Source organism: Idiotropiscis lumnitzeri, unplaced genomic scaffold, assembly GCF_059441095.1.
Source record: "Idiotropiscis lumnitzeri isolate Australia: NSW breed Sydney's pygmy pipehorse unplaced genomic scaffold, RoL_Ilum_1.0 HiC_scaffold_23, whole genome shotgun sequence".
Taxonomy (NCBI): Eukaryota; Metazoa; Chordata; class Actinopteri; order Syngnathiformes; family Syngnathidae; genus Idiotropiscis; species Idiotropiscis lumnitzeri.
Window position 1 is genome coordinate 734,065 of NW_028283561.1, and position 13,436 is coordinate 747,500.

Consider the following 13,436-nt stretch of genomic DNA (forward strand, 5'->3'; position numbering starts at 1 on the left):
ACTCTGTTGCTTCTCTCGTCTTGACACAACCCTAAGACATTATAGGTAGTTGTTGCTCAACCTACAGTAGATATACATTGTCTATTTCTGTGTGCTTGGATAGAACAACTCTTTTTAGTGTCAGTCATCGTTCTTTTTTTTTCCTTTATAAATAATTTGTAAATAATAATTCTTTATAACTAATTTGTAATTTTATAACATTTGTTTTGGCCTACAATTCGCACAATGTTCAGGAGATAGTGTTGAGGTAACATTCTCAGATTTATCACCTCATTGGTCCCCCAACTCAGCCAACAATGATTGCAGGATTTCTCCAGCTCACCCACATATACACTCATGGGAAGAGTCAAGCAGTCATTGTATTTTCAACTTGACTGGTGCGAGAACCTGAACTAAATGCAACCAAGATAAAGGAGAGAGCAAAAGGCCAGGGTCAGACAAAGATATGGGTGACTGTCTCCTTTAAAGCTCTCATGCCATTGCACAAGCTGCTCCAAGGAGAATGTATAGCTTTTGAGATCCAGGCTGCAGGTTTACATCTGAATTTTAATTGTCATACAAGGGTGAATATAGAACAATTAACGAAATAAATTCTGAATTTAATCACAGTTGAATTTGTTTGTTTGTCTTTTATTTAGCTTTACTGGGTTTATATTTGAGACTAATTCAATCTTAATAGTGTGAAATGATTGTTGAAGGGTTAATGTACTACATCAGCACGGCTGGATAAGAGACAGGAATTAATTTTCTGTGTGACAACATACAGAGCTACGCCAAAAGACAAACAAATTAGATTTATAAGCAAGCTACGAACAGAAATATGTTGCAATGCATTAAGATTAAATGGGGGGCAATTTATGTTAGCTGGCAAATGTTTCTTTGAATGACAAAAAAAGCAAAAGCCATCAATGATTTGCACCGCCAGCAACTCTGTCTTTTCAATAATGTAGTGGTCATTGGCATGGATTATCCTTTAGTGTAAATAAATTTAATTCAGCCGTTTTCCAAGATCAGATTGGCATACATCACACTTTGTCTTGTGTGTGAACTAGAAAGGAGCTGTCGCTCCTGTAGTAATAGGTATTTGGGACTACATGTCCCATAATGCTTTGTATTGAAGTGTGGTGAAAGGAACTTCCGGGTGATGACTAAACGAGGTGTTAACAAGTACTCGCCGTGTCTCGTGTGATTATTGTACATCGTGTCAGAAGTGGCGAACTGCAAGTCTTCACAATTATTGTCGGGTCAGTAAAGTGTAGTTGGCTGCCGGAAGACGTTTTTCGGGCAGTTGCAACGTAAATGACCGGCGTGGAAGACGACGGCAGGTAGCTTCGGCGGTAGCTGTTATTTTTGCCTCGTTGCTAGGATACGGCTCCGCACGGCACGCTCGGCAACGGAAAAGATAAAGTAAAGAGAGGAACTTCAAGCGGATGTCCTGAACTTTAAGAAACCAGGGATTCATCAGCTGGGATGGCGACCACAGTGCAGTTATCCCCCCCGGAGCCATTTGACTTTTCCTCTCTGTCAGGTTGGCCAAAGTGGATCTGGAGATTTGAAAGGTTTCGTATTGCAACTGCGTTGGATGGAAAAACTGATGAATATCAGGTAAACTCACTCCTGTATGCGATGGGAGACGCAGCTGATGACGTTTTTTGTTTAAAGTCCCCCTGGCTCTTTTTGTCTTTTCTATATTATGCACGTATTAATAACTGTTTGGTTTGTTCATGTTAATAAAGTTAAACACAATACAAAAACATGGTAAATATTTATCATCTCATCAATATTTGCACAACAGTACTGAGTTTCGAGATCCTTACAATAGTCGTTCTCAAAATGATATTTTTTTTTTATCAATTTAGCTTTGTTAAGGGATATTTTATTGACTATATAACATTAATGTACAAAGAACATGTACATTAGTACGAAATGTAAAAAAAAAAAAATTTGTGGTGGGGGGGCGCGAATTGTTTTCTTCTTGGTAGAGGGGGGCGTGACAGGAAAAAATTGAGAACCACTGGTTTATGGTAAGATACTATACATACTTCTGTGCATAACCTCCAGCAAACACCTGCCTGACGTCGCTATGATAGCCACCAGCGGTGCCTCCAAGGTCAGGTGAAGTAAGAAAAATCTTGTTCCACTGAATTCCTGTTCTATTGGCAGATAATATTATTTATTATACTTGTGATTTTTCTGAGTTAATATTTTTTCCCTTAATAATTCCAGACAAAAAGGAGGGGAAAACACTGAGGCCCTGAGTGGCCCGCGGCCCATATGTTTGTTTCCATGCAACCCATCCCTTCACAGCCAGGTTTGTCTCTTTTCCTGACACTCATCTCCTCATTTCACTGTGTGTGTGTGTGTGTGTGTGTGTGTCTGTGTTCCCTTTGGCTGATAAACATAGCTGGTAGTTTGGTCTACTATAGTTTTGTTTACTTCTTTGTGTTGCGGTTCGGGGAACCGTGAGCTGGGGAAAAAGGACCCTAGAGCGATCGGGGTGATGTGAATAGGATTTATTGAATGAGGAGGTGAGGGAGCAGCACGATCGGGAGCCGGCACCGGAGAGCTGGGAGTGGAGCGACGCGGCGGGTCGGGAGCGACCGCGGGAACGGCGATTGGCTGGCAGGCGGGGAGACGGCGAGCGCTGGAAGCGGGAGGCGGGCTGGCGGAGAAGCAGCGGGAGCGGCGCGGAAGAGGCAGGCGAGTGGCGTGGTGGGGGGAGAGCAGGCGAGGCGAACGCTGATCAGGAACGCGGAGATGGGCACGGGCAGCTCGGGTTCGGACGGGCACTGGACGGCTGGAGGGAGAATAAGACGACACAGAAGTCAGACGGGAACGAGCGACGAGACGATCGGGCGAACTTGCAGCGTGCAGGGACATGAGCCAATACCACGTAGGGAACGGGATAATCCGGCGTCTGGCTCCTGGCGCGGCTGGGTCTTATCCTGGTGTTGATTACTGCTGATGAGCAGCAGGTGCGCAGGAGCCGACGCCCTCTCAAGCCGGAGGCGTGCCTGGCTGGAACTGGCAGAGAACTGTAAACAATAAACATCTCGCCCGAGCCCCCCTAAACCCGACCCACCACACTTTGCTGCCTAATCTCTGTAGGTTATTGTTAATTTGATTCTTCTTATGTGCATGAAGAAATTTTTTTTAAGGATCCATTGGCATAAATAAAGGTAAATAAAGGAAATTCCCCATAAGAAAATATTAGCCTTGATTGGGTCAAAGTGACGTCATACTGTTGGTTCCTTGTAAGTTTAATGTGTCACCCGCTGTTAAAGACTTTTTAGTGACATAAGCACTGGCCACTTATATAGCTCCTGACAAGACCTGTTAAATTTGTTGAATTCGTTAGTCCGATAGAAAACGAACGTCTTTGCTCGGAGGCGTGCCTCTAAACATCAACTCAAAGCATTAAGACCCTTTTCGATTTCCCTGCCCCTAACTCTCATGTTTTCTCTCTCTCTCTCTCTCTCTCTTTTTTTCTCTCACTCTTTTGTGTGCGGGCGAGTTGGGATTTAAAAAAATTTTTGGGACATAAAGAATATACAACTTAATTGAAATAGCGAATTTCACTTTCCATATCAGGTAATAAAGTAATTAATAGATAAGATAAATATAAATTAGCAGGAAATTAGAACACAAACGAAAACACTAAAACATGCAAAAGACACCTGAAGAACAGCAGAACAGCGCCAGTCTTACTGAAATTAAAAGTTTTAAGCAAAGGGGTTATGGTTTTGGGATAGGTTTTAATTGGAATATTCTAGGATCATGTTGAAAGAAAATCTTTAGAACAGGAGATGTTGGATTAAATAGTTCTGTAGATGATTTATTAACTGATGTGTATTAAATGCGACAAAGGTAGACGACAGACGTTTTATGACTGTATGACGCAAACCCTGACATGACAGCATTCCATAAATACCAGACTGCTAACATCCGCATCTATGAGGTGTTTGACGTCACAGGTGCAGGATCGTCAGCCACGTCCAGGAGGAACAGGAGAAACAACATCACGGGGAATGAATGGGAAAATCAAGAGACCCACAGTTGTAAACTTTGGCATACGCTGGCTAAATTGAGGCACAATTAAGGATCTGCCAGCACAAATCTCAGTGAAATCAAGGCGGACGCGTCGAGGAAGGGGTCTCTGTGTGGAATTGGAAAGTATCTTTTTGGTGAAGGAAAGTGTGAAAGAAAAAGTGTTTGTGTGTCTATGTGGTTTGAGTGAATGTTTAAGGGACGGGCCTCAGGAAAGAAACCTGATTGAGGGCACCGGCAAGCCCTAACAGCACGTAGGATGCAATGGGCGGACAGGCCTGATCAACCTGAATCCCTATTGCACTCCCAAGCACTGATTTTCAAATTGTTATTGGAGACAGATTGGAGTAATTAAATTCAAGCATCAAGTGAATGATTATTGACGTTATTACACAAAATTTATGCAAAACTGAAAGTTTCAGAAGGGAGGTAATTTACCCCTTCTCACTGGCAAGTGCCACTCCTCCAGTTCTCTCCACAGGTTTGAGGTGACATGTGACCTGTGTGACCAGAAGACCGGAGAACGCTTCAAATAGCGCCTCATCAAGCAGGTTCTCCTCAACAAGGAGGGAGGTTCTCCGTAGGAGGGATGCCAGAGTTACATTCGGGACAAAATTGACTTGTCAGGAACTGTCCTTACTTGAGGCCGAGGCCAGACCTACAGACCAGCATGACGGTCACCAGCTGAATGGGGACACCTCAGGTGAGATTGGCCGTGCCGTGCATCAGATATTTCAATGTTGCTGTATCTTTCAGGTGGGGAAGGGGGAGACAGGCCTGGTCTATGTGGCCAGGGCGAGACGTGAATGGAGTGAGACTTCTGCCAGTGACCCATCCAATAATGTCGTCATTACACAGCTGTTCCAGTTGGTCGTCCACAAGGGCGTGTCCCTTCTGGTTGCAGACATCATGCGAAACAGTCCATCAATGAAAAAATGCTAATCGGTCTAAGTAGAACACATTTTGTACATAATTTTGCACAACATCAGAAAAGGAAAATATGGGATTGGATTAAGGAGCGTTACTAAAAATTGTTGTACTTGCAGGTTTAGGAGGCCAAGAGAGATAAAATATTTTAAAAAAAAAAGAAAAGGGGGGGAGCAGCTAAGGCAGCAGCCGACGCATGCGGCTCCCAGTGGACCTGCTCCTTCCACTTCTGCTGTTCCTAGGCAAGGTTCGGGTGACGCGGCGCCACAGCAGACTGGCTGTCCGTAGCAGGGCGGTCAACGAGGTCGGGATTGCGGGAACAGATATAGGGGTGGTTATAGACAGGGGTTGTGAGTAGGGTGTGCTCTTGCTGCGGGGTGTGGGGTCACTGGGTGATGAGCTGTCCATACCGAGCCACTTTCTGGAATCTGCCATCCTCTGGTACGGTGCCATACCTGTCGCAAAGAGCTCCACCAGCGCAGGGGGCGCCACTGTTACCCACTCCCAACGCACTCTTGACACCAACCCGCTGGTACCCCATTCCATGACATGGGGCCACGGAGCTTCAGTGTTATTGCGTTCTACGTATCGTGTTCTCGTTCGTTGTATTTCCGTTTTCAGTTAATGATCTTCTCGGTTGAGCTCGCTCACCAATTGGTTTTCCTTGCCCTTCTGCGGTAAGCGATTTATGTTCATTGCGTTCCTTGCCTTTTACAAGCGTTTTTTGTTCCCGTCGTTATTTCCCTGGTGTGAGTTTTTCCACCAGCGATTTTCGTTGAACTTTGTCGGTATTGCGTTTTGATTATATATAGATATATAGTGTTCCTGTTTTTTTTGTTTGTAATAATAAACACCTTTGTTAAATTCAACCTCTCTGTGTCTGCGCTTGAAGAGTCCCGCTACTATTTTCCAGCGGTTCTGGAAAATACCCTAACACGTGCCAAAAGGGGTCCCGGACGAATACAAATTGGCAGACCAAATCGCATCAGGGTTTGAGAGCATTTTTGTTTGGGTGACCCCAAACAAAAATGTGGATCGGATCAATTATGTTCATTATAATGTTCAGAGTTTGAGTAATTTTACTACAGGAGCTTTAGAGGCGGTACATGAACAATTATCAAAAACTTCATTAATGACGTTTCAAAATAGGATTGCTTTAGGTATGGTATTGGCTGAAAAACAAGGAGTGTGCGGGATATTTCGGGATCAAGGTTGTAGTTTCATCCCAAACAACACGGCACCGGATGGGCGTCTCACCAAGGCATTGGAAGGTTTGCAAACTTCGAACAAAAAGATGAAAGAACATTCAGGTGTAGATTCGGAAATGTGGTCAGGATGGTTGAATGTCTTTGGTAAATGGAAAGGTCTGATTAGCTCTATATTAATCTCAGTGGCAGTATTTACAGCTATTATGGTGCTTTGCGGATGTTGTTGTATACCTTGTATCAGATCTCTTACAGTTAAAACCCTCGGGAGCACCTTGGGCCCGCTCCCACCTGGTGGCCTATACATGATGATCCCCGTGTCGGATCCACAGCTGGTTTCTTTAGCAGCAGGTCCATAGGGTGCAGCGGAGTAAGTGGTTATGGCCTCAGTTGTCTGAGGCCATGAGAGGGAATAAAATTTTATATATAATTCTACGTTTTTATTTTTTACTGTTTTTATTATTTTTCTATTCTTACTTTTGTATGGGTGATGGCCTCAGTTCGCTGAGGCCATGAGAGGGATTAAAGGATTTTATACAATTGACTACAAGTTACATGTATTTAGTTTAATGCAATAAAGATATTTACGGATTGTCGTCTTCTGTTGGGTACAGAGACGCGCAGAGCTGTAATGGTAGGAACCGAGCCCCAGGCTTTGTACTAGATCTGCTGTTAGGAATAAATCCGCTCCCGTGTGAAATCGCCGGCTTCCTGGTCATTTCTCTCTCAAAAACGAGCGCGCATAATTGTTGGATGAATGTAGGTCGTGTTTGGTTAATGGAGTCAGATAATAGTTAAAATTCCAACATTGCAATTGACCTGCACCGACCTATCGAAACCTTGAAAAATAATATAGGCTCTATCTGACTTTTCCAATAAGTAGTGCACAGGTGGAGCACACGTTCAGCCTTAAACGAATTAAATCATACCTGCGCTCAACAATGAATGAGTCTCGTCTTTTGAACCTTCCAGAGAGATCTAATTTTTATGATGTCGTTGAGACATTTGCCAGGACAAGGAAAACAAAAACAGTCTATGTAATCTAGGCTAAATCAAATTGTGGCAGAAATGCAAAGTTGTTCAATTTTGTTTGTGCTCTCATATATGTTGCAACTTTGTTGCATGTATGTTTGTTCCATAATGTTTCTTTGATTCTTTGTTGCGTTGTATTAAAGTCTTTAATTTTTCCACACCGTCAGACGAGACCGGTTGAGTGTAGTTATTCCTCCATCAATACAACAATTGTGGTTTGTTGATCCTGAAAATAGTTGAACATGATATTACTGCTGCGTAGTACGACTCTGCCAACATGTGAACTCATTTATTTTGTATTTTTCAAGAGCCCTTATTGCTGTCACGCAGCTGTACTTTTATGTTTTATATTACAATGTGTACTGAAGTTCTTGGATGTCTATGTCTGGTGGTAGCAATGGCACCCCGAGTAGTTTATTGGAGTCAAGTTTTATTTCGTGTATCGTATTGGGAAAGTGTTGATATGCCCATCATTGCAGTGTAATGGCATCCTAAGGTATTTTATTACAATTTTATTTAGTGTAATTCTTTGTCTCGGGAATGTGTTGGTAAAATGGTATTGACGTGTTGTTTGGGATGTCATGTATGTCATTTATTTATTAAATGTTCCTGTTTTTACTGGATTGAAATAAAACAAGGCAGCTATTGCAAACCTAATCACTGCCAGGGTCAATTCCTTTTTCTGTCCTCTATTCCCGTGTGCAATGTCGGGCTTCTTTGACCTCAAAACCCATGTGAAATGCAGCTCAGTTATGACATTGCTTGGGAACAACTGTTCTCATCAGAGAACAACCCGTTTAGCAGGGGTGCCCACTTTTTCAGCATGCGAGCTACTTAGAAAATACCCAAGTTCAAGTGATCTACCTACCTTATTCATATATTTATTTGAAAATAGAATGAGAATAGGTAAAGTATAAATTGATATACATTGCATAACTGTATGAAACCATATTGCACAATACAACTAGTGCAGATTGTCTGTTGTTACTTTACTGATGACTTGTGCTGAATGAGTCAACCATAGAGTCCAGACAGGCGCTGCCGATAGCGAGCCTTGCGTACACCTCCCAATGAATATTAGGTATATTGGAACGGGTAATTGGACTGAATGATTGCTTGCGCTACGGCTGCCGGTTGTGGTGGTGGACGGCTCCTCCGTCCAAACGGTCATTCTCCAGCGCTGAAACTGCGAGCACATACCTTCGCGCATCGCCCGCCTCCCCCTGGCCCGCTAGTTCTTCAGCCAGTGTGAGACGCCCCGCCACGGTGCCCAAAGCAATTCGAAAATCCTCCTCTTACGCTGTGTGGAAATAGTTTACATGTTCCCATCGTTTTTATACTTTATTATTAGGTTTAGAGTAGACGGAACAAAATGGAAACTGCTTAATTTTGCTCATTAGCGCTCTTGTGCATGCACAATAAGCCATGCATCTGTATGTGATGCGATAGCCCGACCCCCCCCTTTGCGAGTGACTGGTCGATCGCAATCGACGCAATGGGCACCCCTGTCGTATAGGATACATGTGACATGCGTGACATTGTATTCAAGTAACAAATCAAAAGTACATTTGTTTGAAAATGCCTAATAACACCTAAATCACTGTATATATATATATATATATATATATATATATATATATATATATATATATATATATATATATATATATATATATAACTCACCAATCAGAACTTGTATATACAAAAATATACATTGTAGCTAGTTTTTAGTGAAGAATGTTAAGTGAAAAATAGGATCTAGTGAAACCAGCAATTAGATACAGTAAACGTAGGTGTTCAAACTGTGTTAAACATGGAACTGTGAGTGCTTGCATAAAAAGGTAGAGGGAAAACAAGCAGGAACAAACACAAGAAACTAGAAGCCAGCTTTATGTTGAGTGAGAAGGGGGAGGAGGAGCCCCACTAAATCAGTGAGCCTCATGTCAACATTCCCCAGGGCCCTCTGAATCCACTGAGCTGAGAATAACAAATGACAGTCACTGGCCAGGCAAAAAGCTGTGATTATAATTATCACATCCCACACTGACCTTGCATAAACCTTAATCCTTCTCCAATGGAGCATTTAAATAGGCTGCCAACAGTCACAGCAATGGAGAGCAAAGGGAGGAGGGACGGAAGTAATGAGAAATGAGAATGGCAGAGAAAACAGAAAGAAAGGAAGACAAGGCAAGGAGGCATGCATAGGACAGAAAGAAAGAGGAAAACCAAAAAAAAGATGAAAATACAGATGTAATGTACTACTTATAATGAAACATGTTTTAAAAACCGTGTCAAATGCTTGAGGAATACACAAGCAAATTTGTGCTTATGTCGTTGTACATCCCATGGTTAAAATGTAATGAATTAAATGTGTTATGTAATACAGTAATCCCTCGTTTATCCCGGGGGATACGTTCCAAAAATAACCCGCGATAGGTGAAATCCGTGAAGTAGTCAGCTTTATTATTTTTTTCATTATTTTACAATACATTTGATATGATGCATCGTTGTGCTTTGTTTGCGTGGGTAGATGGGAAGTTGTGGTCCTGCAGTGCCATCTTGTGGCATTGCTGCGTTTATTTTAAGCGTGTTCCAGGTTACTTCACTTTGAGACGTGTGCTCAAATGTTGACCGAGGAGCTGTAAAAGAATACATCCATATTAACACACACTAGATCTTCTTCTTTTCCTTTCGGCTTTTCCCTTCAGGGGTCGCCACAGCGAATCAGTTGCCTCCATCGAGCCCTGTCCTCTGCATCCTTTGCTCTCACGCCAAACTTTTTCATGTCCTCTTTAACTACATCCATAAACCTCCTCTTTGGTCTTCCTCTAGACCTCTTGCCTGGAACTTGGAAACTCAGCATCCTTCTGCCAATATACTCACTATCTCTTCTCTGGACATGTCCAAACCATCTCAGTCTGGCCTCTCTGATTTTTTCTCCAAAGCTCTTATGTGCTGATCCTATCCATTTTGGTCACTCCCAAAGAGAACCTCAGCATCGTCACCAGACAGCATCGCTGGCCTCACCACAGTTCTATATATCTTTCCTTTCATTCTAGCTGAAACTCTTCTATCGCACATCACACCTGATACTTTTTTCCACCCGTTCCAGCCAGCCTGCACACGCTTCTTCACTTCTTTTCCACACTCTCCATTGCTCTGGACTGTTGACCCTAGATACTTAAACTCCTCCACCTCCTTGGTCTCTTCTCCCTGTAAGCTCACTCTTCCTCCGCTCTCATTTACACCCAGATACTCCATCTTGCTACGGCTAATCTTCATTCCCCTAATTTCTAGGGCAAACCTCCATGACTCCAGCTTCTCCTCCACCTGTTCCCTGCTATCACTACATATCACAATGTCATCTGCAAACATCATGGTCCATAGAGATTCATGTCTAACCTCGTCTGTCATCCTGTCCATGACCATGGCGAACAAGAAAGGACTCAAAGCTGATCCCTGATAAAGATAAAGATGTTCTCTAATAGTCCCACAATGGGGAAATTTGCAGTGTTACAGCAGCAAAGATATAGATCACACAGAGGCGGCGGCGTAATGTAGCCGTTAATGTATAACATTAGCAGCAGACATTCATAAAAAGCATGCAAATATACACAGTATATACGTAAATACACAGATTCCCATGTATATACACACTTAACTCCCACAACATATACAAGTGTAAGGAAACACTCCTAATGTCAGTCCATGGTACAGAGGGGAAATAAATAAAAACGCTGCAATGATTAAAAAAAAGTACTGCAACGATAGAAAATACTGCAATGATAAAAGTACTGTAAAGGTAAAGGTATTGCAATGATAAAAAATACTGCAATGGTAGAAAATACTGCAATGATAAAAGCACTGTAATAGTAGAAGTACTGCAATGACAGAAAATACTGCATTGATAGAAGTACTGTAGTGGTAAAAGTACTGCAGGGATAAAAAATACTGCAGTGATAAAAGTAGTGTAATGAATACTGTAATGGTAAACAAAAAACAGCATTGGTCAATATTTAAGAACAGCATTGGATAAAGCACAGTAGTAGTGTATTGTATTCTAGGACTGCACAATTGCACTAATGCCTGCCCGTTTGTAGGCCTGACCTTATGTCCTTGTTAAAAAGTCTGACAGCAGCCGGCAGGAAGGAGCGGCGAAATCTTTCTTTCGTACAGCGAGGGTGGAACAATCACTGAAGGAACTGAGGAGTGTTCTAAGAGTGTCATTGAGTGGGTGGGCTGGATTGTCCAGCATTGATGACAGTTTTGCCGTCATCCTCCTGCTCCCCACTGATTCCACAGAGTCCAGGTAGCAGCCCTGGACAGAGCTGGCCCTCCTCACTAGTTTGTCCAGTCTCTTTTTGTCCCGGCCCGAGATGCCTCCTGCCCAGGAGACCACTCCATAGATAATGACCGGTGAAACCACTGAGTCATAGAAGTTCCTGAGGAGTGTCCCCCGAACGTCAAAGGACCTCAGCCTCCTGAGTAGGAAGAGTCTGCTCTGACCCTTCCTTTAGAGAGCGTTTGTGTTGTCGCTCCAGCCAAGTTTGGTGTTCAGATGAACACCCCGGTACTTGTAAATTGAGACCCTCTCAACATCTGTTCCCTGGATATTCACTGGTGCAGGTGGAGAGTGCCGACGCTTGCAGAAGTCCAACACCAGCTCTTTGGATTTCCCAATGTTGATTTGGAGGCGGTTCTGCTGACACCAGTCCACAAAACCCTGCGTAACCCCTCTGTACTCTCGATCGTCTCCGTCAGTGATGAGGCCGACAATCGCAGAGTCATCAGAGAACTTCTGCAGGTGACAGGTGGAGGAATTGTATTTGTAGACAGAGGTGTAGAGGGTGAACAGGAAGGGAGCTAGAAAGGTTCCCTGTGGCGCTCCTGTGCTGCAAAGGAGCACGTCAGACACACAGTCCTGTGTTCTCACGTACTGTGGCCGGTTTGTGAGGTAGTCGTGGGTCCATGTGATGAGGTGGTGGGCCACTCCCGCCTCCTCCAGCTTGTCTCGCAATAGGGTGGGCTGGATGATGTTGAAAGCACTGGAGAAATAAAAAAACATGATCCTCACGTGCTCCCCGCCTTCTCCCGGTGAGAGTGTGAAGTATGGTGCAGGAAGATGATGACATCATCCACACTGATGCCAGGCTGGTATGCAAACTGGAGTGGGTCTATCGAATAGCTCACCAGGGGGCGCAGATGGACGAGGACCAGTCTCTCCAGGGTCTTCATCTGATGAGACGTCAAGGCCACTGGTCTGAAGTTGTTGAGCTCCTTCGGATGGGGGGTCTTTGGAACCGGAACCAGGCAGGATGTTTTCCACAGCTGGCTGACTCTGCCCAGCTTCAGGCTCAGGTTGAACATGTGCTGGACGATTCCACACAGCTAGTCTGCGCAGGATTTGAGGAGCTGGGAGCTAATCCCATCTGGGCCTGCTGCCTTCCTCGCCTTCATCTTCCTCAGCTGGTTCTTCACCTGAGATGTTGTGAGGAACAAGGCTGAGCAGTAGGAAGTGACGGTTGTCTGATGTGGCTGGGAACTGGAGCCTGTGGAGAGAGAGAGGGGAGAGAAGAGAGGAGAGAGAGGGTCTAGTTCACAGAAGCAGGAGGGGTTGGTGGGGGATGCAGCAGGGCAGACTGAGCGGGGTCATGCATTTGATCAAACCTATTGAAAAATAGGTTCAACTCATTTGCCCACTGAAGGTCCCCCGCTTACCTGGTTGTCCGTGGCCTGAGATGGTCTTCAGGCCCCTCCAGACATCCCTGGCATTATTTCTCTGCAATTGTTCCTCCATCCGCATCATGTCGAACTTTTTCCCCTTTCTGATCCTCCTCAGCTGACATTGCACTCTCTTCAGCTCCTCCTTGTCTGCTGACACAAAAGCCCTCTTTTTCTCCTTCAGGAGTGCTTTCAACTCCGGTGTGATCCAGGGTTTGTTGTTGGAGAAACATCTTTCTGTCTTGGTGAGAATGGTGTTCTCCATGCAAAAATTAATATAGTCTGTAATTGTGTCTGTTAGGCCATTAATGTCCTCCCCGTCTGCTTTGCTGAATAGCTCCCACACAGTTGTGTTGAAACAGTCCTTTAAGGCCTTCTCGGCTTCTCCGGACCATTCCTGAACAGTGCGTGTCACAGCTGGCTGCCTGCGGACCTGAGGTTTGTACACAGAGGTTCTGTACTTCCTTGGTGTTGGCATAGAAGAGGTCCAACATTTTATTGTCT

At 44.0% G+C, this 13,436-nt stretch overlaps 1 long non-coding RNA gene across 1 annotated transcript; it reads left to right on the forward strand.

The window, feature by feature from the left end:
• Positions 1 to 1,152: 1,152 nt before the first annotated feature.
• LOC148316064 (uncharacterized) lies at positions 1,153 to 5,843 on the forward strand. The gene is made up of 2 exons (XR_015840393.1): positions 1,153 to 1,605; positions 2,062 to 5,843. It is a non-coding gene; the product is annotated as an uncharacterized LOC148316064 (long non-coding RNA).
• The last annotated feature ends 7,593 nt before the right edge of the window (positions 5,844 to 13,436 follow it).